The sequence below is a fragment of the Bos indicus genome, chromosome 7, assembly GCF_029378745.1.
Source record: "Bos indicus isolate NIAB-ARS_2022 breed Sahiwal x Tharparkar chromosome 7, NIAB-ARS_B.indTharparkar_mat_pri_1.0, whole genome shotgun sequence".
In the NCBI taxonomy this organism is placed as follows: domain Eukaryota; kingdom Metazoa; phylum Chordata; class Mammalia; order Artiodactyla; family Bovidae; genus Bos; species Bos indicus.
In genome coordinates this window covers 102,711,714-102,735,465 of record NC_091766.1, presented here as the reverse complement: position 1 = coordinate 102,735,465, position 23,752 = coordinate 102,711,714, and the positions used below count along the sequence as shown (strand labels likewise).

Below are 23,752 nucleotides of genomic sequence, written 5' to 3'. Positions count from 1 at the left end.
GATGTATACTTTCTGGTTCTTTGAGTAGTTGTCCTCTCTTTGTGTACTATATTAAGAAGAATTTAAAGCAAAACTAAGTCATATCTGCCTTCTAATACAAGTCTTAAAGTCTTAAACAAATTTCTGCAAGAGCAGCCAACCCAGATCAAAAACTATTTTGAAGAAACTAAAACTATCATTTAGCAACTACAGACTATGCTTTTCTATCTAATCACTTGTGTTAGAGTGACTTCTGATAAAAACAGTCTTGAAAATATTTTCATCTATTATGACATTGCCAGCATTAAAAAGAAAGAAGTTTGAAATACTGTTACAGAAGTAAATATTTAATTCTTAACTTGATGTTTACTGCATGAAAAAATGAATTCATCCAACATTTAAAACAATTTTCTGAGATATTCAGAATATTTATTGCCAACAAGATATTTATAAGAGGAAATATGTTAGTTTTTATTTAGAAGATATGGGATATGGTAAATAACAATGTAATACAGCTTTCTGAAACTAGTTCTAGAAACAGTGACACATAAAACTATATTTAACTTATTTTAGACAAAATTTAATTGCTAACGGCTTCTATTATAGAATTGTTCAAAATAAAATGTCAAAAGAAAGAAATCGTCTAATATGTTACCACCTAAAGATAAGCATCCTTAATATTTCAGAATATTCCTTCCCATATTTTCCTTCTATAATATATTTATTTTTCCTAACTCAAAAATAGTGTCAGTTATGAAAACTTTTATCAGTTCACTGACACAAAATAATAAAAGAAATAATAATAATAAATTGATGTTTTTAAAACCACATATTGCAATCATCTAATCACTGTAAATAAACTGGCATATATCCTTTGACCTCATTTTTGAATGTTTAATTTATGTGTTTTTCTCCAAACATATTTTAACAGCAATACTTTTGCTTTCCCCTAAATACAAAAGTACTAAGTGCCTGGTGCAAAAAAAAAAAAAAAAAAAAATTTTGCTAAGGGAGAGGAAAAAAGGATGTAATAAAATCATTCACAATCTTAGCCAAAAGAATGTACTGATAATTTTATACATATACTGATACAATCAATATACTTTGAATCCTATGTACAGTACTTCTGTTACCCACAAATAGATTTGCAAATAGATGCCAATCTTTTTATTATGCTTCAGAATATCTCAAAACAGAATTGAAGGGTCAACTTGGGGGAAAAAAACAGAAACATTCTCTATTATCAGCACAAGCCATGATAAACAGTAAATCTCAATTTCAGATATCAAGGCCCTCCCACTGTCTTCGTATCTTTCTAACAGATCATCTTGTACCCTTCACAAATACCCACCCTTAGCAATTCAGCTCCCTTACTGACTTTCATTTCCTCCTTGCTGGTTTCGCCCACGCTATTCCCTATTCTTGCAACACTGCCTTCTTTGTTGCCATGGATGTTGTGGTTTCACGTTACTATGTGTATGTTTAACCAATCCAGCGTCTAGTCTTCCTACAGGCTTGAGTCAAAGCTTCCCCAAGAGGAGTGTCCTTTTCCCCAGCTGTGAGACTATATTCCCTGACAGATGTTTAAGGCAGGGTCTCAGACATAGGGAAACCAGAAAGGGACTTAAGTTATTAGAATAGGCCAAGCCATGGTAAGCAACAGGGGCATGCACGTTCAGTGGCTCAGTCATCTCTGACTCTTTGTGAGGCTATGGACTGTAGCCCTCCAGGCTTCTCTGTCCATGGGATTTCCCAGGCAAAAATACTGGAGTGGGTTGCCATTTCCTTCTCCAGGGGAGTTTCTCGACGCTGGAATAACACCCACATCTCCTACATTGGCAGGCAGAATCTTTACTGCTCAGCTACCTGGGAAGCCCAAGAAACAGGAAAAGGTACACAATTCCTGGAACCAGACAAGACCAGAAAAGGATCATACATCACTGGCTTTTGCAGACAGAATGAACTACTGCTTTTAGTCTCTTGACTGGGAACAGGACTAATTTCTAACCAGGCCTAATGTTTTTCTTAGAGATGGCTAAATATCCCCAGCAGTAAAAACGAAATAAGCTGGAAGAGGAAACCAGGCAAGGCAATACTCTGAACAACTTAAGTCAGTGGAATGATGTGACGTGGATCCAGATTTTGTTGAGGCTTGAGGTCTGTATGATTTGTGTGGCTCACTAAGAAAAAGAATATGGAATTATCAACACGGAGTGATCATTGCTTTGGAATGAGAAAGTCAATGCCAATGAAACACTGAAGCCATGGAGATTCGTGTCTGTCTATATTTTTAGATCTCTTTAGAAAATTTTACAAATATAATTATATAAACATGCTTCCTGACAGCAGTCCACCTCTGATCTCTACCTAGAACATTCTACATCTCCTAAAACTCACGGAGGCCTGTTCAGGTAGAGGGTACCAAAGCTGAAGCACTGTTAGCTTCCTGGTGAATTCACTTCTGGTTTTAATTGTAAAACTTCAGGCAATAGGAGCCAGATGGTGAGATCACTTTAGCAGACAAGGAGTCCTTCCTAATTTCCTTGAAAGTGCACCAAGTAGAATTCTCACTGAGTGCTATAAAGGTATTAAAAAAAATTGCAATACTCTGAAAGTACTATGATTTCTCAGAGGAAAGAGACTCAATGGAGGCTGTGGGACAGGGGTGAGGGGTGGGAAAGGTTTTCCAGAGCTGAGCCCTTAACAGTATCTTGGATTTCAACCCAGAGACAGAAAGCATTCAAGACAGGAATAAAAACAAGGATGAGAGAGCAGGGCAGCCCAAGGAAAAGCAAGAGTTTGAAGTGGAGTTTGACGCACGATATGTGGGGATTTTGGAGTAAGAAGAATGAGTGTAACCACAGACTGTCTCGGGATTTCAGAGGGTTTTGAGTTCTATGTTAAGAAGTGTGCACTGAATTCAGATGGCAATTAGAGCACAGAATAAAAATGGGGTTTGTTTTATTTCATTTTGTGTGGGGTTTGGTTTTTTTTTGGTAGGGGAAACCTGTAATGATATCCTTAGGTTATCATGTACGACATCAGCAGATCAACCAGAAAGTTGCCAGAGGTTTATTATTATAACACCTTAGATCCCAGTAGAGAAAATTTCATATATGTAGGAGTAGAGATTGAGAACCAAAGAAAAGGAAAATCGATAGGTTTCTTCCCATGGGGAAAAAACCGTGTAAGCTTGCAATACTAGTAATGACTCTATGGTGTTAATTGAAGAGGTCTACTCCCAGTACTGAACTGAACTGAACTGAACTCCCAGTACAGGGAGGCACATCCCAGAGAGAGACTTTCTGAATCTGACTTTTGGCTCCATCATTTACAGTGTGATTTTAGGTACGTTGCTCAGTCCCATGGCTCAGTTTTACCATTAATAGCATGGAGCTGGTAACATCTACCTCCCATTGCTGTGCTGAAAATCCACAGGTTGTCAGTTACCCTTGGTTTAGTTAATGTGGCTACACCGTTCACTGTGGTTCTCATTACTCCTATTTCTGGTTCTCCTGTTTCAGAATACTGAAACAATCTCCTGTCCTCAGCTCAAAACTGGACTGCCTAGGGGGAATCCTCTCCTCAATCCAAATCTCTAAACCACAGTCAGTGCACTTTCAGAAGTTCCAATTTGATCATATCATATCTGCCATAAGCTCAGGACAAAGGACAAATTTCTCACATAGCCTGGTCTCTGTCTTTCTAAGCCATGTTCTGTTACTCCTCACCAAATATTTTAAGATCCAGTCCTTCTAAACTCCAGGCCAGTAGAAGTGGTTGCCGTTGTGGTTCCTTCGTAATTCTTCTACCTGGCTGATGTTTCCCCATCTTTTAACTCTTAGTTAGTGTCCCTCTCACTGGGATGCCTTACCCAACGTTTGTGCTGGATTTAGCTGCCCTTCCTGGGAGTTTCCAGAGTGCTCCCTTCTTAATCACAGCCTGTAGCACACAGTATTAATATTTCCTGCTTATAGATCTAGATTTTCTACAATAAATTCCTTGGAAGCGCAGACTAGGTTGCTCACTTTGAGCAACCAGTTCAGTTCAGTTCAGTTCAGTCGCTCAGTCATGTCCGACTCTTTGCGACCCCATGAACCACAGCATGCCAGGCCTCCCTGTCCATCACCAACTCCCGGAGTTCACTCAAACTCATGTCCATGGAGTCGGTGATGCCATCCAGCCATATCATCCTCTGTCGTCCCCTTCTCCTCCTGCCATCAATCCCTCCCAGCATCAGGGTCTTTTAAAATGAGTCGACTCTTCCCATGAGGTGGCCAAAGTACTGGACTTTCAGCTTTAGCATCATTCCTTCCAAAGAAATCCCAGGGCTGATCTCCTTCAGAATGGACTGGTTGAGCAACCAGACTAGCAGTTAAAACCAAAAAAGCCTCACTGAAGAAACAGAGTTAAGAGTGGTGGTTCCCTTTGGGGAGGGGTTGACTACTGACTGCATAGGAGGAAACCTTCTGGCATGATAGAAATCTCTGTCTTGATCTGAATGATGGTTACACAAGTATAGACATGTGTATACATGTATTCAGTTGAATTCTTAAAATTTCTGTATTTCTTTTCCTTCACTGAAAATGTTTTATTCCTTACTTTTTAAAAACGAAAAAACAAACACATAAAAACACTAAGAAAGGCAAAACTGATCTCTACTCTTAGAAGTCAGGATACTGGCACCCTTGTGGTGAGCTTGTAACTGGAAGGGAACAAGAGTAGGCATTTGGAAGGTCAAAAATTTTCTTTTACTTAATGCAAGTCCCTGTTCCCTTGGTATTTTCTGATAATGAAAATCTATCAAGCTGTACACTTACATGTACATAAACATATGCATATTTATGTAGGCATGTTATACTTGACAGGTTAAAAGAGTAACAATGCTGCTGGTGCTGCTGCTGCATCGCGGCAGTTGTGTCTGACTCTGTGCGACCCCATAGACGGCAGCCCACCAGGCTCCCCCGTCCCTGGGATTCTCCAGGCAAGAACACTGGAGTGGGTTGCCATTTCCTTCTCCAATGCATGAAAGTGAAAAGTCAAAGTGAAGTCGCTCAGTCATGTCCGACTCTTAGCGACCCCATGGACGGTAGCCTTCCAGGCCCCTCCATCCAATGAGTGAGTAACAAATGCATCTGTACCTATATGCTTGAGTGTTGTGATGTATGACATAAGACCTCTTTATTTGTTATTTTTTTTAAAAAGTCAATTTCTTCAAACCTTAGTCTCACCTAAGAACCAGCTGGACTAGAACTGTAAAACTCATTCTCTCTTTCTGTCCATACGTGTCGACGAATGTTTAAGAGGACAGACGTGCCTTGTGTTTACATGGTGGCAGTGCATTGTAATAGCAGTTTTTGCACAGTAGTGGATTGCAAACCTCTGAGAAACACAGCTCTTTCCAGAAGTTATTTTTGACACACAAGCTTTAAGAACAATAGCTCAAATTACTTTTGGTGTAAAGCCTTTCTTCAATTACTTTCTTTTATAGATCTTCTCAGAGTCACAAAAATCTTTACACATTCCTCTTGCCTCAGATGAACTATTGTTTAAAACAAGACTTAAACAGAAATGTAATTTAGATGCTTCTACTAAAGATGTTCTTAAAACAGTCTCAGGGCCTAAAAAAAAAACAGAAATAGTTTCACAGACCTTGCCCAATTCCCCTGTGAGCATTTATGCATAATTTGGACTCTGTTCGCTATACCTACGCCAATAGCAGGAATTCTTAGCACAGGGGTACATTTAGCAGCCACATTGTGAATAGTATGAATAAAGGAATAAACATGACCTCAAATCAAAATATCAACACAATGCCCATAGCACCCAAAACCAGGAAGGAGCCTACAGCTAGAGGGTCCATGAACGGTGCTCAGAAAAATTTCAGTTAACGAATTGCAGTCAACTGTGTTGAAGAGAAACCCATGGGTAAGCATGGACCAGAATACAGGGCAGAAGCATGAAGCTAGGACTCAATCCCTCTACCTTACTCCACATTGTTTCAATGAACAGCCTAAACTGTAGTGTTTTTAAACAGAATAACATTTATCACAAATCTTTTTATATTATTGTAGACTTCAAAGTGCCAGGAATGTATTTTATTTAACTAAAAAACACAAAACTTTACTATTATGTTTTTGTAAATTCTCTTTTCCATGTATGACTGACCTTCCAAATACGTATGTCAACAACCCAGAAAGTACTGTGTTTGGACAGGAATTTGGGGGCAGCTTTTCTTTTCTGCAAAAAGGCAAGATCTAGAAATGCATCAGTCATTCGTGCCGGTCTGTGGCAGTTCAAATTGCCAAAGGTGTTTGGTAAACTTTAATCACTGTCACAACTCTAAAGGTTACTGCGCAGCTCTGACACAGATTAATTACAACAGTAACTGCACAAACGTGAGGGACTGCACGTGTGTGTGACCTTGACTATTACCTTTTCTGGTGCATCAGCATCAAGCTGAGCTACGTACAACAGTAACAATAGCAATAACAATAACAGCACCAACAAAAGATGACAAACAAGAAGAACATATATCATAACTGAGTGACAGACTTAGGAAAACCAGGAGTGTTTTGTAGTTTCCTGGTAAGGTTCCCAGCTTTACTGAGCTGCCTCCTTTCACAATATGCTTGTCTGTATGCTAGTCATCATGTCCACATCCCGGGAAAAATTATTAGAGGGAATAAGTATGGAAATCTTATAATCTTTGAGGATATTTCCTGAAATTTACACATAACAGCTTTCATTAGTCAAAATGTATTTACAAGGTCATAACCAATGAAAGGAAAAATCAGTTCTGAGCTGGCTAGCAAGGTGGAAGTCAAAGTCACTCAGTCATGTCCAACTCTTTGTGGCCCCATGGACTATACATCCCTTGGAATTCTCCAGGCCAGAATACTAGAGTGGGTAGCCTTTCCCTTCTCCATGGGATCTTCCCAACCCAGGGATCGAACCCAGGTCTCCCACATTGCAGGCGGATTCTTTACCAGCTGAACCACCAGGGAAGCCCAACACCACTGGAGTGGGTAGCCTATCCCTCCTCTAGCAGATCTTCCCCACCCAGGAATCAAATCGGGGTCTCCTGCATTGCAGGCAAGTTCTTTACCAGCTGAGCTAAGGTAGTCAGCTAAAATTTGGGGTTCTTATTAATAGGCAAAGGAGGAGAACTGATATTGAGAGTATATACAATTTTTTCTCTTGCTTTAAAAACTATAAAACAGACCCTTAGCCTCCTAGGAAGAAATTAAAAAAAAAAAAAAAACCTACTAGATGATTCAATCAAATAATTAAAATGAAAATATCCAAACTGTTATTTACCTTAACATAAAAAAAGTGAAAGTGTTAGTTGCCAAGTCCTGTCTGACTCTTTGCGACCTCATGGCTGAAGCCCACCAGCCTCCTCTGTCCATGGGATTCTCCAGGCAAGAACACTGACCCAGGGATCGAACCTACGTTTCCCAGCTTGCAGGCAGATTCTTTACCACCTGAGCCACAAGGAAACCCATAATAGAAACAAAAATTAGTTAAATTTTATTTTGAACTGAATAATCCACTGACTTTCATAAATGTAAGTAAAGAAATCTTTCTCTATATCAGACACATACAAAACTTTTCAAAACTGTGTAATTATAATCCTCTTGGTGGGGGAAGTACAAGAGGGGGCTGATTAATTTCTTTTAAAAGAGAAAAGTTAACTTGGAAATAATTTCATCCCACTCCTAAATCAGAATTAATGCTCTGAGTTGGAAGTTATGCTGTCATATTTGAGAGCCACTGATTTGAGCATACTATTTCTGGAAATGATTTCTTTTAGTAATTACTAACAGTTTATGAAAAGATCTGCAATTTTATTTTTCCAAGTGTTCGAGTAATCTTAACTCATCAAAATGCTAAAATCCTTTATATCAAAGCTGCCATGTAAAAAGCCTGCCTGTTCCCTGACAGCTGGAACCTCTTAGTGTGGGTCTGCAGCCTCAGCTCCACCCCAAGCCCTGGGACCCATCAGGCCTCTGAGCAGGAACCCAGAGCTCACTGTCCAGCCTGCAGCTCCACTCTGACCTGGCAACCAGGTTTCAGTAGCAGAAACCTCTGCCTTTTGCCCAATGCCAGGCTTCTTTCTTATCCAGCTCTAGGAATCCTTCCACAGTATACCAGACAGTGCCTGTCAAGACTGTAAATTAACCCTCCATTAATGGGAACCCACTTCCTCGTCATGTAGCCCTGTATGCTGTTTATTTGAACACCCATTCATGGCTTTAGTAAATCAAGACTGAAAGCTGACTACAAATCAAGCATGCTGCCAGACACTGATTAAACAACAACAAAGTCTAATAGGAGAGACCGTTGTATGAGCTTTCTGGCAAAGAGTTAGATTTGGTCTCCTAGGGATTGTCACCCACTCTTCTTAAGTCGGAAGTGTAAAGTCACATGGCAGAGATTTCCATTCAGACTTTCACAAAGCCACCCTCCAATCTGGAATATTTCAAATAGTATTATTGGGTTGGTCAAAAAGTTACTTTGGTTTTTACGTAAAAACAAAAGACAAATTTTTTTCATTTTTACAAGAGCTTGATTGAACAACTTATTCACCATTTTGTTCCACTACCTTCTGCCATTTTTCAGACAACTTCATAATTCGATCTCAAAACTTTTCATCTTTTGGAGCAAAGAACTGACCCATGTGCCTTTTACAGTCTTCCAGGAAATGGGAATTTTGTAAAGACCAAAATAAATGGACAATGGAAGGTGCAAAGTCTAGTGAATCTGGCAGATGAATCAGAACTCCCCAGCCAAGTTTAACAGTTTTTGCCTGGTCAACAAAGAAGCATGTGGTTTTGCATTATGATTGAAGATCATGCCTTTTCTCTTGATTAATTCTGGATGCTTTTTCTCATGTGCAGCATTCATCTGGCCTGATCAGGAGCAACGACTTGTTGGAATTAATCACTTGGTTTTCTGGAAGGAGTTCATACTAGGAACTCCCTTCCAATATCCAGCATATATACAACATCACCTTCTTTGGATGAAGACTGGCCTTTGATGTGATTGGTGATGGTTCATTTTGCTTACCCCATGACCCCTTCCATTCCACATTATTGCATATCCACTTTCACCATTCATCACAAATTGTTTTAAAAACAGAATGTTTTCATTACATTTCAGTAGAGAATCCCATGTGGAAATACAGCCAAGAGAGGTGTTTTTTTTTTTTTTTTTTTTTTTGTTTTTTTCCGCTTATGTGGAACCCAAACATCAAAGCAAGTAATATAACCAAGCATGGTGCAAATGATTTTTTTAATACTTGATTTGGATAGTTTGAGTATGTTGGTGATCTGCCACATAATATAACTTTGATTTTCTCAATTAATGTCTTGATTTGATCACTATAAGCTTCAACTAGTCTACTTGACCAAGAAGTATCATCCAGCAAGAAGTCTCCACCAGCATGAAATTTTGCAAACCCCTTTTGACACATTTGATCAGTCACAGCACTTTCTCATACAGTGCGCAAATCCTTTTTTTTTTTTTTTTTTTTGCATTTCAGTCACCTTTTTACATTTCTTCAAATAATAAAGCATAATATGCTGAAAATGTTGCTGTTTTTCTTCCTTCTTCAATATTAAAATGACTACACAAAAGTTCACTGATTTTGATAAGTTTTCTTTAGTGTACATTGGTATGACAACTGTCACAACACAATCTACAACATTACAAGAATACAAGATTCTTTCAAATGAAGTTCAAGACTATGCTACCAGAGCCATCTTACAGAAAAGACCAGATGAACCTTTTGGTCAACTCAAAACACTCACTTTAACATCCATTCCCAAACCTTCACTGAACTCCCTGAGTCCCACAAATAACCTTTATTCAAAAGCACACACACATTTTTTTTCTCCTCTGAGCTCTTAAAACCCTGTTACTATAACTCTTTAATGAAATGGTGTTTTAATTTCTTCACCCTCTTTTGGGATAGTCCCAATTTGAAAATATGCTTATCAAAATTCAGCTGAGAAATTAATACAGTACTAGAAAAAACCCTAGTAAGTCTTATCTTTATTAACAAAACTTGATTATTTCATCAAGAATAGCATGTCATAATTCTTATCCAAAAAAAAAAAAAAAAACGATGCAAACAAATTTAAGGAACTTTTCGGATCACTTCTGAGCTGTTGGTGAATCACTTCTGAGCTGTAGGTGAGTTTAAGTTCTGAAAGCACTGGTCCTCTCCTCCTCGGAGCCTTCTTTTAGCTGGTTCCCTTAGGGGCACAGACCAGCCTCATAGTCACCCTGGTGTCGGAATTGTGCTCACATGCTGTTTCTCACTTACTCACTATATAGCCTTCAGAAAATTACAAGATTCTGAACCTGTCATTGTAAAATGATGAAAAAAAGGTTACTTTCTCCTTAAGATCTGTGAAAGTGATATTAGCCCACATATATAAAGACCATTGACTGTAATAGATTAAGGACTTCACATACGTGAAACACTGGAATTAACTAATTTGTCTAGTTATGAGGGATTCACATACAGCTTAGAAATCGTTCATCAAAAATAGACTATACGTGGTCTTACAGTTATCCAGTATAGCTGTGTCATTCTATTCAAGAGTCCTCCATTAGCCACTCAATATGTGGTACGTGTCGTGCTAGGTTCTGCCGAACTAAAAATGAATTAAGCTGTGTTAGCTCCAAGACGCCCTATGCTTAGTGGAAAAGCTTACAGGTACATAAGCAGTTGCTCCACTTTCGTACAGATGGGGTTTCACAGGGCAAACCTCCTGCCATCTCATTCTACCACACTCCATCCTAGAACACAATGTTCTCCAAAGCAGGCAGTGAGCACTCGACACGTGTTGACTGATGCTAATGCAGACCTGTTCACAGAATGTTTTGGTTTGAAGCACTGTATTAATTAATTTCTTTTCAACTTGGAGTAGATTTTACACATGCTGGGGTTTCCTAGTTCTTCGGGTTTAAGGGATGGTGAAAGACACCACTGCCATCTTCCAGAAGAAATATCTAAGAAGTTGATGATGTGAGGCTTAATATGTATTTATGTAATATTATACAAACTTTTAAAAGTACTTGAGGTAGAAAAAATGTTTTGAAAGACATGTACAAAAATTTAAAAAATGAATATCTCTGGGTGGTAGGACCATGAGAGATTTGTTGATATCCTTACACTTTTAAATGTTTCAAATACTTCTTAATGAGTGTGCATGTAAAAGAGATAAACACACAGAGGAACTTTAATAGGAAAAAGGAAACAGATGAGTGGGTTGAGTCGTTCAGTCGTGTCTGACTCATTGTGACCCCACAGACTGTACAGCCCAGGGAATTCTCCAGGCCGGAATACTGGAGTGGGTAGGCTTTCTCTTCTCCAGGGGATCTTCCCAACCAAGGGATTGAACTCAGGTCTCCCGCACTGCAGGTAGTTTTTTACCAACTGAGCTATCAGGGAAGCCAGGGGACCCAGGATTATGAAATTATGGGGACCTAGGATGAAAAGAAATTATGTAATTATGAAAAGCAGTAAGGGTTCTAGGTATTTGAGAGATGCATACTGAAGAATAAGATCAACCACAGAAGGGATTAGAATGATACAGATATTAAAGATACAGATATAGATATTATAGTATCTAGCTACATTTATATTTGGGGCAACTCACAGCTCCAGTTTTGTTACTGAGAAAGTGCATTGTCCAGTGGAGTGAATAAAGTATAATGATTTTAGTCTATCTGTCCATAATTTTAAATAAAAATATGGAAATTAATCTTATTGCAACATTTTACAAAATAATGTATGGATTATCCTTAAACATACCAGTCTTGTTAAGGTTTCACAATAGAAAAAAAAATCAATGAACCATATACATACACAACCTTGATTTACTAATGAAGTAATGGATTTTGTAAATTTAAGACCTTTGTTTTTAAATATAAGAATCAGGATAAATACAGAATTAATGAACCAAATTAATTTTTAATTGTTATTACCTTAAACACTTCTCCCCCCCAAAAAATCAATAGATAATAGATACATAAATTGGCAGAACTCTATCATTTTATTCTTTGATTTCCCCTAATGGATACAAAGTTTATTCCTCTGAATACCCAAAATATCAAATTGCTATCTTAATCATATAACTTGCACATTCTCTCCTTTAATATAGATATTTATTTAGGTATTTTATTATACTTCTCAGGCTGTTAGTTTGTGAGTTCATTATTTGTGTCTTACTCACTTTATATCCCTTGAGAGCAGAACTAAATTATTTTTAAGACTGGCATTATAAAAGTGTAATAAATTGAAGCGTGCCCCTAAAGTTCTGAGAATATTTTGTGGACTCAATCAACATTTATTACTTCAATAAAAAAATTTTTTTGCATTTTGTGGAATTAGATTGTGTAAATGACCCAAATGCATTTCAAAGCTACTTCTCATATGATCGGCTGTCAATCTTTTATCTATTATAAATCTTTCTGAATGATTACTATGCCTTTTTACTCTGCAACTATTACTCTCATCAGCCTTCTGCACATTCAGGATGGGAATGTGGAGAAACCTCATGGGGACGGTCTCCTGTTTCTGAACATTCACCACACTGATAAGTTCTATAGTGAAGACTCTTTCTTAGATTTTGTTGAGTTGCAGTTTTCTTTTTAATAATGACACAGCCAATCCATCAAAATAACGTTACACCAAATCAGATTTCATATATATTTTTCTGCTTAATGTAGAAAACTCTCAAGTTGCTTAGTGAAGTGCTAAATGCTTTATATCGACAGACTACCGCTGTTCAGCAATCTATATTTGCAGCCTGCCAAAACGAAAGCCATAGTTGGATCTTCTTTGTTGTTCACAGTATTTTAAATTACAAATGATGTTGATTTTAATCATCTTTGCTCAATTCACTCACAAAGCTGGATGCTGCACAAGTCAGCTCTCAGATTCGGTATAAAATACATTTTATTGAGCTTAGCACTTGCATAGCATTTTATACCTTCAAAATACTTTGTAAACATTAACTAGTCAATCCTCACCAAGAAAGAAAGAAAAAAAAAAAAGATGTACTATGTAAAACTTGATGTACTTGTGAGGTCTGTGTAAAATAGGTCTTAGGAAAAGAGTTTTCCTATAGATTAAATTTGAAGGCAAGGTGTTTATCTAGTTGTTTTATTTTCAGCCAAAATAATATATTTCAGGATGTAATGGTCAGTTCTCCATTTTCCATTGTAACAGAGAATATAACTCCAATTTCAGTAATCATGGGAATTAAAGTTTTAATATTATTAGTGACCAATAGAATTTATTGTACACAAGCAAGTCTTAACATAGTGACTAGTGCTTTTCATACTATACAAAGCAAACGTTTTGTGATAAGTCGATAAGATTCAACCAGTCTCACAGAAGTGACATATACGTTACTGATTTTCCTTCATGTCCTATATGTAGTAGCTACTTCACTTGGTAAAGATGCAGGTAAGATGAGCTCGCCCCAAATAAATGAGTCCCTGAGTTCACATTAAACATATGAAAATATATAGTAAAGCAGGAGTCAACCTAACATTTTATTTTAAAAGTATATTGTAAATTTGGGGGGCTTCCCTCGTGGCTTAGAGGGTAAAGCATCTGCTGGCAATGCGGGAAATCGGGTTCAATCCCTGAGTTGGGAAGATCCCCTGGAGAAGGAAGTAGCAACCCACTCCAGTGTTCTTGCCTGGAGAATCCCAGGGATGGCGGAGCCTGGTGGGCTGCCGTCTATGGGGTTGCACAGAGTCGGACATGACTGAAGTGACTTAGCAGCAGCAGCATAGTTCAGAAACTGAAAGTTGTACATGAAATTATGTTTAAAACGGCCCGAATTGTATGTATTTTCAACAATTAAAAAATCAGATGCAACATACTATGCTGCTGCTGCTAAGTCACATCAGTCGTGTCCGACTCTGTGTGACCCCGTAGATGGCAGCCCACCAGGCTCCCCCGTCCCTGGGATTCTCCAGGCAGGAACACTGGAGTGGCTTGCCATTTCCTTCTCCAATGCATGAAAGTGAAAAGTGAAAAGTGAAAGTGAAGTTGCTCAGTTGTGTCTGACTCTTAGCAACCCCATGGACTGCAGCCCACCAGGCTCCTCCATCCATGGGATTTTCCAGGCAAGAGTACTGGAGTGGGGTGCCATTGCCTTCTCCGGCAACATACTATAGTCACAATTAAAAGCTAAATGTCTAAAACCTTAGATTTCAATGAGGAAATACTGCAGATTTAGCGATTTCTTGAGAATCACATTTCTAAATTCTTTGACAGTTCTTCATCCAGGATGGACAAGTTAGGTATTGAAACTTAAAATAAGCTAGATAAAATTTCAATTTAAAATCTGTGGGTAAACCAAACGATCTCACAATCTTCAATCTCCTTTCTTCTATGTGAGAATCATAAGATTTATTTCTGATAAACCTATGGAAACATTATACATATCCATCACAGTTGATTAACATATTTAGGGCAATCTTCAAAAATGCAAAGCAAACCTCTTAACCACATGATAATGTAAAGAAATTTTACATTGGATTTTATATCTAATTGAAACTTCCAGTAGTATTAGCAACATCTGAATCTTGCTCAAACACCACTGCAAAAACTTTGATTTCAAAGCTGGGATTTTTGATCAAGCAAAGATTCAAGAGACTGCCACTCCAACCATAAAAAAGTAGGTCTAAAAATTTTAATATTTAAGTTCAAGAGAATATTAGCATTCCAGAAACGAATGTGTTTTAATGGATTCATTACATGATCTCTAAAGGCAAATATTTTCAAATCATTTTAAAGAAATTTCATGTATACATTTTAATTCCTAAATCACTAGTTTAATCTTTCCTTCCAAATGTCAACCCATATCATATGACAAGTCTTTACCCTCTACTCCAGGAAGACATTAAACAGGTATGGTAACAAACTTAGAAATAAAAAGAGAATAAATGACCACTTTGGATGTGGTTCCTGTAGCCCCAAGAAGTACTCTTTGCCTAAAAAGTAAATAAATAAGATACCCTTCCCCTTTTCTCAAGTGTTGAAATTCTACAAATAATAAGCATTCTTAGAAAAAGCAACACTTTAAGCTATGAAATTCTAAAGCTTCCAAATAGCATCATTTACTTGACAAATTCTGGCTGATATCAGCCTAGTGATTTTCTAAACAACATATAAAAATTGACCACTATTGAAGGCTGCGTATTCAAAGCCTGACCAGGTCTCATACAACTGGCTATGGTTACTACATGGTTTCTATTTTATATTTTCCACATACACCTTGATGGAAGATTGTCTTTGACATAATAAAATGTGAAACAGCAGGAAAACATAAGCCAAAGAAGTAATCGATTTTAACAACTCACTCTCAGGAAAATTTTCTTCACATTAAACCTAAATCTCTACATCAACGGCTAAGTACATTTAAGGCCATCCTCCGTTGTTCTAGAGTCTGACTGATTTCTTTTTTGTTAAGGTGAAGACCTTATATTTTCAAAGTGCTTCTCAACCACATTTACTAGTTTTTCTTCACAAATATGCCTGAAGTTTAATACTTTTTTTTTTCTTTAAACAGATCCTGATATTGCAGCACAGAGATATTAAGAGGCATGTTCAAGGATACACAGCAAATTAAAAACCCAGCAGGGGATGGGGTCAGAACACCTCAGTTTCCAAGCCGCTGCTTCCCCAAGTGATCTGTTGGGACTCTCATGGCATGATGAATTAAGCAAGAGAAAGAAACTTAAACAAGAAAATAAAAAATATTAAAATTGCAAGTTCTTTTTTCACATATGGATTCTAAAGACCCCATGATATGATGCTTGCCATCAAGCTTCTAAGTACCTTAATAGACTCATTAATCTACCCCCTTTCTGCCTTTATGTGTTCTCACTCATTTACACCAGGATATGAAACATTAGGAAGGAGGTCCTAGATCTCATGGTTGAAATGAGCATGTCATGTCACCTAATCTCTGAGGATCATAAATGTGGAATTTTTCAGAGGAATGTTTGAGCACCTCTGCTCAACTTCTCTTTCCTAACTCCATCCTTCACATCAATCCTGCAGACAGAGATGAAGAAAAGAGAAAAAAGATGGAAGACTTGAAAATTTGAGACTCAAAGATCAGAGCAATGAATTTGGAGATCAAGAGCTCTTGAACTTGTACCTAAATCATGAGTGGATGTTCTGGGATAGAAAGTATAAAGAGACAGAAAAACAGAAAACAGAGCTCTTAGTAACCCCTACATAAAGGAGGGGTTTTTTTTTTTTTGTTTGTTTGTTTGTTTGCTTTTTTATTATGGATAAGATTCAAACTGAAAACTTCCCTAATATGGGGGAAAAAAAAACAGTCACCCAAGTTCAAGAGGCACATAGAATTCAATACAGGATAAACCCAAGGAGGAACAGGCCAAAACACAAATTTATGAGACTGACAAAATTTAAATACAAAGAAAAAATATTAAAAGGTTATCAGGTGATTTTTCAGCAAAAATTTTTCTTAAGAGAGAGGTATGACATGCCTAAAGCTATGAAAGGGAAATATTAACAACCAAGAATATTCTAACCAGCAAGGTTCTCATTCAGATTTGATGGAGAAATCAAAAGCTTCCCAGATAACCAAAAGCTAAGAGAATTTACCACCACCAAACCAGTCTTAAAACAAATGCTAAAAGAATTTATCTAGACAGGGGAAAAAAGAGACCACAACTACAAACAAGAAAATCACAAATGGGAAAGCTCAGTGGTAAAGGCAAACACACAATAAGGGAGGAGAACAGCCACAAATAATACAGCATCAAACCAGGAACTGTGAGAGGAGGACAGGAAAAATGCAGGGTATTTGAAATGCATTTAATTTTAACAGTTCAACAAATTAAAACAATCATGTATTTATACAGACAGCTATATCAATCAGATCAGATCAGATCAGTTGCTCAGTCGTGTCTGACTCTTTGCGACCCCATGAATCGCAGCACGCCAGGCCTCCCTGTTCATCACCAACTCCCGGAGCTCACTCAGACTCACGTCCATCGAGTCAGTGATGCCATCCAGCCATCTCATCCTCTGTCGTCCTCTTCTCCTCCTGCCCCCAATCCCTCCCAGCATCAGAGGCTTTTCCAATGAGTCAACTCTTCGCATAAGGTGGCCAAAGTACTGGAGTTTCAGCTTTAGCATCATTCCTTCCAAAGAAATCCCGGGGCTGATCTCCTTCAGAATGGACTGGTTGGATCTCCTTGCAGTTCAAGGGACTCTCAAGAGTCTTCTCCAACACCACAGTTCAAAAGCATCAATTCTTCGGTGCTCAGCCTTCTTCACAGTCCAACTCTCACATCCATACATGACCAGTGGAAAAACCATAGCCTTGACTAGACGAATCTTTGTTGGCAAAGTAATGTCTCTGCTTTTGAATATGCTATCTAGGTTGGTCGTAACTTTCCTTCCAAGGAGTAAGCGTCTTTTAATTTCATGGCTGCAATCACCATCTGCAGTCATTTTGGAGCCCAGAAAAATAAAGTCTGACACTGTTTCCACTGTTTCCCCATCTATTTCCCATCAAGTGGTGGGACCGGATGCCATGATCTTCGTTTTCTGAATGTTGAGCTTTAAGCCAACTTTTTCACTCTCCACTTTCACTTTCATTAAGAGGCTTTTGAGTTCCTCTTCACTTTCTGCCATAAGGGTGGTGTCATCTGCATATCTGAGGTTATTGATGTTTCTCCTGGCAATCTTGATTCCAGTTTGTGTTTCTTCCAGTCCAGCGTTTCTCATGATGTACTCTGCATAGAAGTTAAATAAGCAGGGTGACAATATACAGCCTTGACGAACTCCTTTTCCTATTTGAAACCAGTCTGTTGTTCCATGTCCAGTTCTAACTGTTGCTTCCTGACCTGCATACAAATTTCTCAAGAGGCAGGTCAGGTGGTCTGGTATTCCCATCTCTTGAAGAATTTTCCACAGTTTATTGTGATCCACACAGTCAAAGGCTTTGGCATAGTCAATAAAGATGTTTTTCTGGAACTCTCTTGCTTTTTCTATGATCCAGTGGATGTTGGCAATTAGATCTCTGGTTCCTCTGCCTTTTCTAAAACCAGCTTGAACATCAGGAAGTTCACGGTTCACATATTGCTGAAGCCTGGCTTGGAGAATATTGAGCATTACTCTACTAGCGTGTGAGATGAGTGCAATTGTGCAGTAGTTTGAGCATTCTTTGCCATTGCCTTTCTTTGGGATTGGAATGAAAACTGACCTTTTCCAGTCCTGTGGCCACTACTGAGTTTTCCACATTTGCTGGCATATTGAGTGCAGCACTTTCATAGCATCATCTTTCAGGATTTGGAATAGCTCAACTGGAATTCCATCACCTCCACTAGCTTTGTTCGTAGTGATGCTTTCTTAGGCCCACTTGACTTCACATTCCAGGATGTCTGGCTCTAGGTCAGTGATCACACCATTGTGATTATCTGGGTCGTGAAGATCTTTTTTGTACAGTTCTTCTGTGTATTCTTGCCATCTCTTCTTAATATCTTCTGCTTCCGTTAGGTCCATACCATTTCTGTCCTTTATCGAGCCCATCTTTGCATGAAATATTCCTTTGGTATCTCTGATTTTCTTGAAGAGATCCCTAGTCTTTCCCATTCTGTTGTTTTCCTCTATTTCTTTGCATTGATCACTGAAGAAGGCTTTCTTATCTCTTCTTGCTATTCTTTGGAACTCTGCATTCAGATGTTTATATCTTTCCTTTTCTCCTTTGCTTTTCACTTCTCTTCTTTTCACAGCTATTTATAAGGCCTCCCCAGATGGCCATTTTGCTTTTTTGCATTTCTTTTCTATGGGAATGGTCTTGATCCCTGTCTCCTGTACAATGTCACGAACCTCATTCCATAGTTCATCAGGCACTCTATCTATCAGATCTAGGCCCTTAAATCTATTTCTCACTTCCACTGTATAATCATCAGGGATTTGATTTAGGTCATACCTGAATGGTCTAGTGGTTTTCCCTACTTTCTTCAATTTAAGTCTGAATTTGTCAATAAGGAGTTCATGGTCTGAGCCACAGTCAGCTCCTGGTCTTGTTTTTGCTGACTATATAGAGCTTCTCCATCTTTGGCTGCAAAGAATATAATCAATCTGATTTCGGTGTTGACCATCTGGTGATGTCCATGTATAGAGTCTTCTCTTGTGTTGTTGGAAGAGGGTGTTTGTTATGACCAGTGCATTTTCTTGGCAAAACTCTATTAGTCTTTGCCCTGCTTCATTAGCGCATGGCAAATGTAAGCCAAAAATATATGATATTTTGGCTACTGTTGCTGTTCCTGCTGTTGTTTACTAGCTAAGTTGTGTCTGACTCTTTGTGACCCCATGGACTGCAGTAGGCCAGGCTCTTCCACTTTCTCCCAGAGTTTGCTCAAATTCTTATCCATTGAGCCGGTGATGCTACCTAACCATTTCATCCTCTGTGTCCCCCTTATCCTTCTGACTTCAATCATCCCTAGCATCAGGGTGTTTTCCAAAAACTCTGCTCTTAGCATCAAGAGGCCAAAGTATTGGAGCTTCAGCATCATTCTTTCCAATGAATATTCAGGATTGATTTCCTTTAGGATTGACTGGTTTGATCTCCCTAAAGTCCAAGGGACTCAAGAGTCTTCTCCAACACCACAGTTCAAAAGCATCAATTCTAAAAAAAAAAAAAGGCATCAATTCTTCGGCGCTCAATCTTCTTTATGGTCCAACTCTTATATCCATACATGACTACTGGAAAAGCCACAGCTTTGACTACACAGACCTCTGTTGGCAAAGTGATATCTCTGCTTTTTAATAGGCTCTCTAGATTTATCATAGCTTTCCTTCCTAGAAGCAAGCATCTTTTAATTCCATGGCTGCAGTCACCATCTGCAGTGATTTTGGAGCACAAGAAAAAATCTGTCATTGCTTCTACTTTTCCCCATTCTATTTGTCATGAAGCGATGGAGCCAAATGCCATGATTTTGGTTTTTTGAATGCTGAGTTTTAAGCCAGCTTTTTCACTCTGCTCTTTCACTCTCAAGAGGCTCTTTAGTTCCTTTTAACTTTCTGACAGAGTGGTATCATCAGCATATCAGAGGCTGTTGATATTTCTCCCAGAAATCTTGACTTCAGCTTGTGATTCATCCAGCCCAGCATTTCACATTATGTACTCTGAATATAAGTTAAATAAGCAGGGTGACGATTCACAGCCTTGTCATACTCATTTCTCAATTTTGAACCAGTCAACTGTTCAATGTCCAGTTCTAACTGTTGCTTCTTGACCTGCATACAGGTTTCTCAGGAGACAAGTAAGGTGGCCCGGTACTCCCATCAATTTAAGAATTTTCCAGTTTGTTGTGATTCTCACAGTCAAAGGCTTTAGCATAGTCAATGAAACTGAAATAAGAAGTTTTCTGAGAATTCCCTTGCTTTCTCCATGACCAATGAATGTTGACAATTTGATCTCTGGTTCCTCTGCCCTTTTGAAACCCAGCTTGTACCCTGGTGTTTCTCAGTTCAAGTACCTCTACAGCCTACCTTGAAGAATTTTGAGCATAACTTTGCTAGACTGTGAAATAAACACAGTTGTGTGCTAGTTTGAACATTCTTTGACATTGTCCTTCTTTGAGATTGGAATGAAAACTGACCTTTTCCAGTCTTGTGGCCACTGCTGAGTTTTCTAAATTTACTGACATATTGAGTACAACACTTTAACAGCAGGATCTTTTAGGATTTTAAATTGCTCAGCTGTAATTTTTTCATCTCCACTAGTTTTGCATGTATAAATGCTTCCTAAGACCCACTTGACTTCACAATCCAGAATATCCGGCTCTAAGTGAGTGATCACCTCATCAAGGATTTATGTGTGTGTGTGTGTGGGTATCTATTATATCTCCTTCACAAATCACAGTCTTGTCGTGGTGAAGGGGCTTGCCTCAATAAAGCCATGACCCATGCTGGGCAGAACCACCCAAGATGGACAAGTCAAAGTGAAAAGTTCTGATAATACGTGGTCCACTGGAGAAGCAAATGGCAATCCACTCCAGTATTCTTGCCAGGAGAATCCCATAGACAGAGGAGCCTGGTGGGCTACAGTCCATAGAGTCACAGGGAGTCAGACACGACTGAAGAAACTGAGCACGTATGCACACTAGGAAAAATGCAGCTGCTGGGCCAAAGTGAAAACCTTGTTCAGTTGTGGGTGAGTCTCTTGGCAAAAGTAAAGTCTTCTGCTATAAAGTGCAATGTTGCACAGGAACCTGGAGTGTTAGGTCCATGAATCAAGGCCAATTGGACGTGGTCAAGCAGGAGATGGCAAGAGTAAACACTGAAATTTTAGGCATCAGTGGACAAAATGGATGGGAATGGGAAAATTTATTTCAGATGACATTATATCTATCTATGACTGTGGGCAAGAATCCCTTAGAAGAAATAGTGTAGCCCTTCTAGTCAACAAATGCAGAAACCAAAATGCAGTACTTGGGTGCAATCTCAAGAATGACAGACTGATCTCAGTTCATTTCCAAGGCAAACCATTCAACATCAGAGTAATCCAATCTATGCCCCAACCACCGATGTTGAAAAAGGTGATGTTGATCAGTTCTATGAAGCTCTACAACACCTTGTAGAGTTAACACTAAAAAAAAGATGTCCTTTTCATCATAGGGGATTGGAATGCAAAAGTAGGAAGTCAAGAGATTCCCAGAAAAACATGAAAGTGACTTTGAAGTAAAAAATGAAGCACAGTAAAAAGCAAACAGATTTCCAACAACCCAAGAGACAGTTCTACATGTGGACATCATCACAGGGTTAATATCAAAATCAGATTGACTATATTCTTTGCAGTCACAGATGGGGAAGATCCATAGTCAGTAAAAACAAGATCTGGAGCTGACTGTGGCTCAGATCATGAGCTCCTTATTGCAAAATTCAGGCTTAAATTGAAGAAAGTAGGGAAAATCACGAGGCCATTCAGGTATGACCTTAATCAAATCCCTTATGATTATACAGTGTAGGTGATGAATAGATTCAAGGGAATAGATGTGGTAGACAGAGTGCCTGAATAACTAGGGACAGAGTTTCATAACATTGTATAGGAAGCATTGACTAAAGCCATCCCAAAGAAAAAGAAACACAAGAAAGCAAAGTGGTTGCTAAGGAGGCTTTACAGGTAGCTGAAGAAAGAAGAAAAGCAAAAGGCAAAGGAGGAAGGGAAAGACATACCCACATGAATGCAGAGTTCCAGAGAACAGCAAGGAGAGATAAGAAAGCCTTCTTAAATGAATAATGCAAAGAAATAGAGGGAAACAATAGAATGGGAAAGACTAGATATGCACACAAAAAAGAAAAATGAATCCAAACACAACAATTAAGATTGTTATCAAATCATAAGATAGTTAAACAAAAGAGGAAGGGAAGAAAAAAGGCCCACAAAAATCCAAAACAATTAAGAATATAGCAGTAAAAACACACATATCAATAATTACTTTAAATATAAACAGATTAGACACTCCAACAGAATGACACAAACTGACGCAATGGGTACAAAAACCAGACCCATATATATGCTTTTTCTAAAGGAAAATTTAGGAAAACTGAAATCATATCAAACATCTTTTCTAACCACAATGCTATGAGATTAGAAATAAATTACAGGAAAAAATACAAAAAACGCAAACACATGGAGGATAAATAATGTCACTAAATGTCCAATGGATAACTGAAGAAATCAAATAGGAAATAAAAAATACCTAGAGACAAACGACAATGAAAACATGACAATCTGAAACCTACAGGATGCTGCAAAAGCAGTTCTGAGAGGGAAGTTTATAGCAATACAATCTTGCCTTAAGAGGCAAGAAAAGTCTCAAATAAACAAACTACCCTTCCATCTAAGCCTTCCCAGGTGGCTCTATGGTAAAGAATCTTCCTGACAATTCAGTAGACTCTTGAGACGCAGGATTGAGCCCGGGTCGGGAAAACCCCCCAGAGGAGGAAATGGCAACCCACTCCGGTAACCTTGCTGGGATAATCCAAAGGACAGAGGAGCCTTGTGGGCTACAGTACCTGAGATTGCAAGAGTCAGACACAACTAAGCAACTGAACAGCAAAGGACTGAATAGGCTTCTTTTAAGCAAAAAAAAAAAGGTGAAACAGCAAGTCTTTATGAAAAAAATGATTTATGTTTATGATTTAAATTTTTTTTCATAGTGATAAGCATCCAAGCAAGTTTATGGTAATTTATTTTTAAAGCTAGTTTAATGGCAATATAACAGCCAGAATTAACTTCTGATGTCTAGCTCCTAAATTTGTTTCATTATTGTAATGATTTTCTAAGTAATTCTAATCAGGGATAGTCATTAATCAGAAAAGTCTAAAAACATTACGGCCGTTTACCAATGAGGACCAATAAAGGGTTAATATCCAAACTATACAAACAGCTCATAGAACTCAACGCCAAAACCCAAACAAACCCAATGCAAAAAAAAAAATGGGCAGAAGACCTAAATAGACAGTTTTCCAAAGAAGAAACACACATGGCTAACAAGCACATAAACAGATGCTCAACATGGCTAGTTATTAGAGAAGTGAGATATCACTTCATACCTGTTATAATGCCTATCATGAAAAAGTCTGCAGATAACAAATGTAATAGGAGAGGATGTGGAGAAAAGAGAACCCTTCTACACTGTTGGTGGGAATGTAAATTGGTATAGTCACTACTGAAAACCT

General features: G+C 38.3%; 1 long non-coding RNA gene across 5 annotated transcripts in view; it reads right to left on the bottom strand.

Annotated features, from left to right (window-relative positions):
• LOC109562363 (uncharacterized) overlaps window positions 1-23,752 on the bottom strand; it is a 537,301-nt gene that overhangs the window by 169,264 nt on the left and 344,285 nt on the right. Inside the window, exon 5 of one of the 5 annotated variants that reach the window (XR_002181174.2) lies at window positions 1,305-7,466. The exons of 3 other annotated variants lie outside the window; for them this stretch is intronic. This is a non-coding gene — a long non-coding RNA (uncharacterized lncRNA). Of the gene's footprint in view, window positions 1-1,304; window positions 7,467-18,024; window positions 19,692-23,752 lie in introns of those variants that run through there. One more of the 5 variants, XR_011567829.1, reaches the window with a different exon arrangement.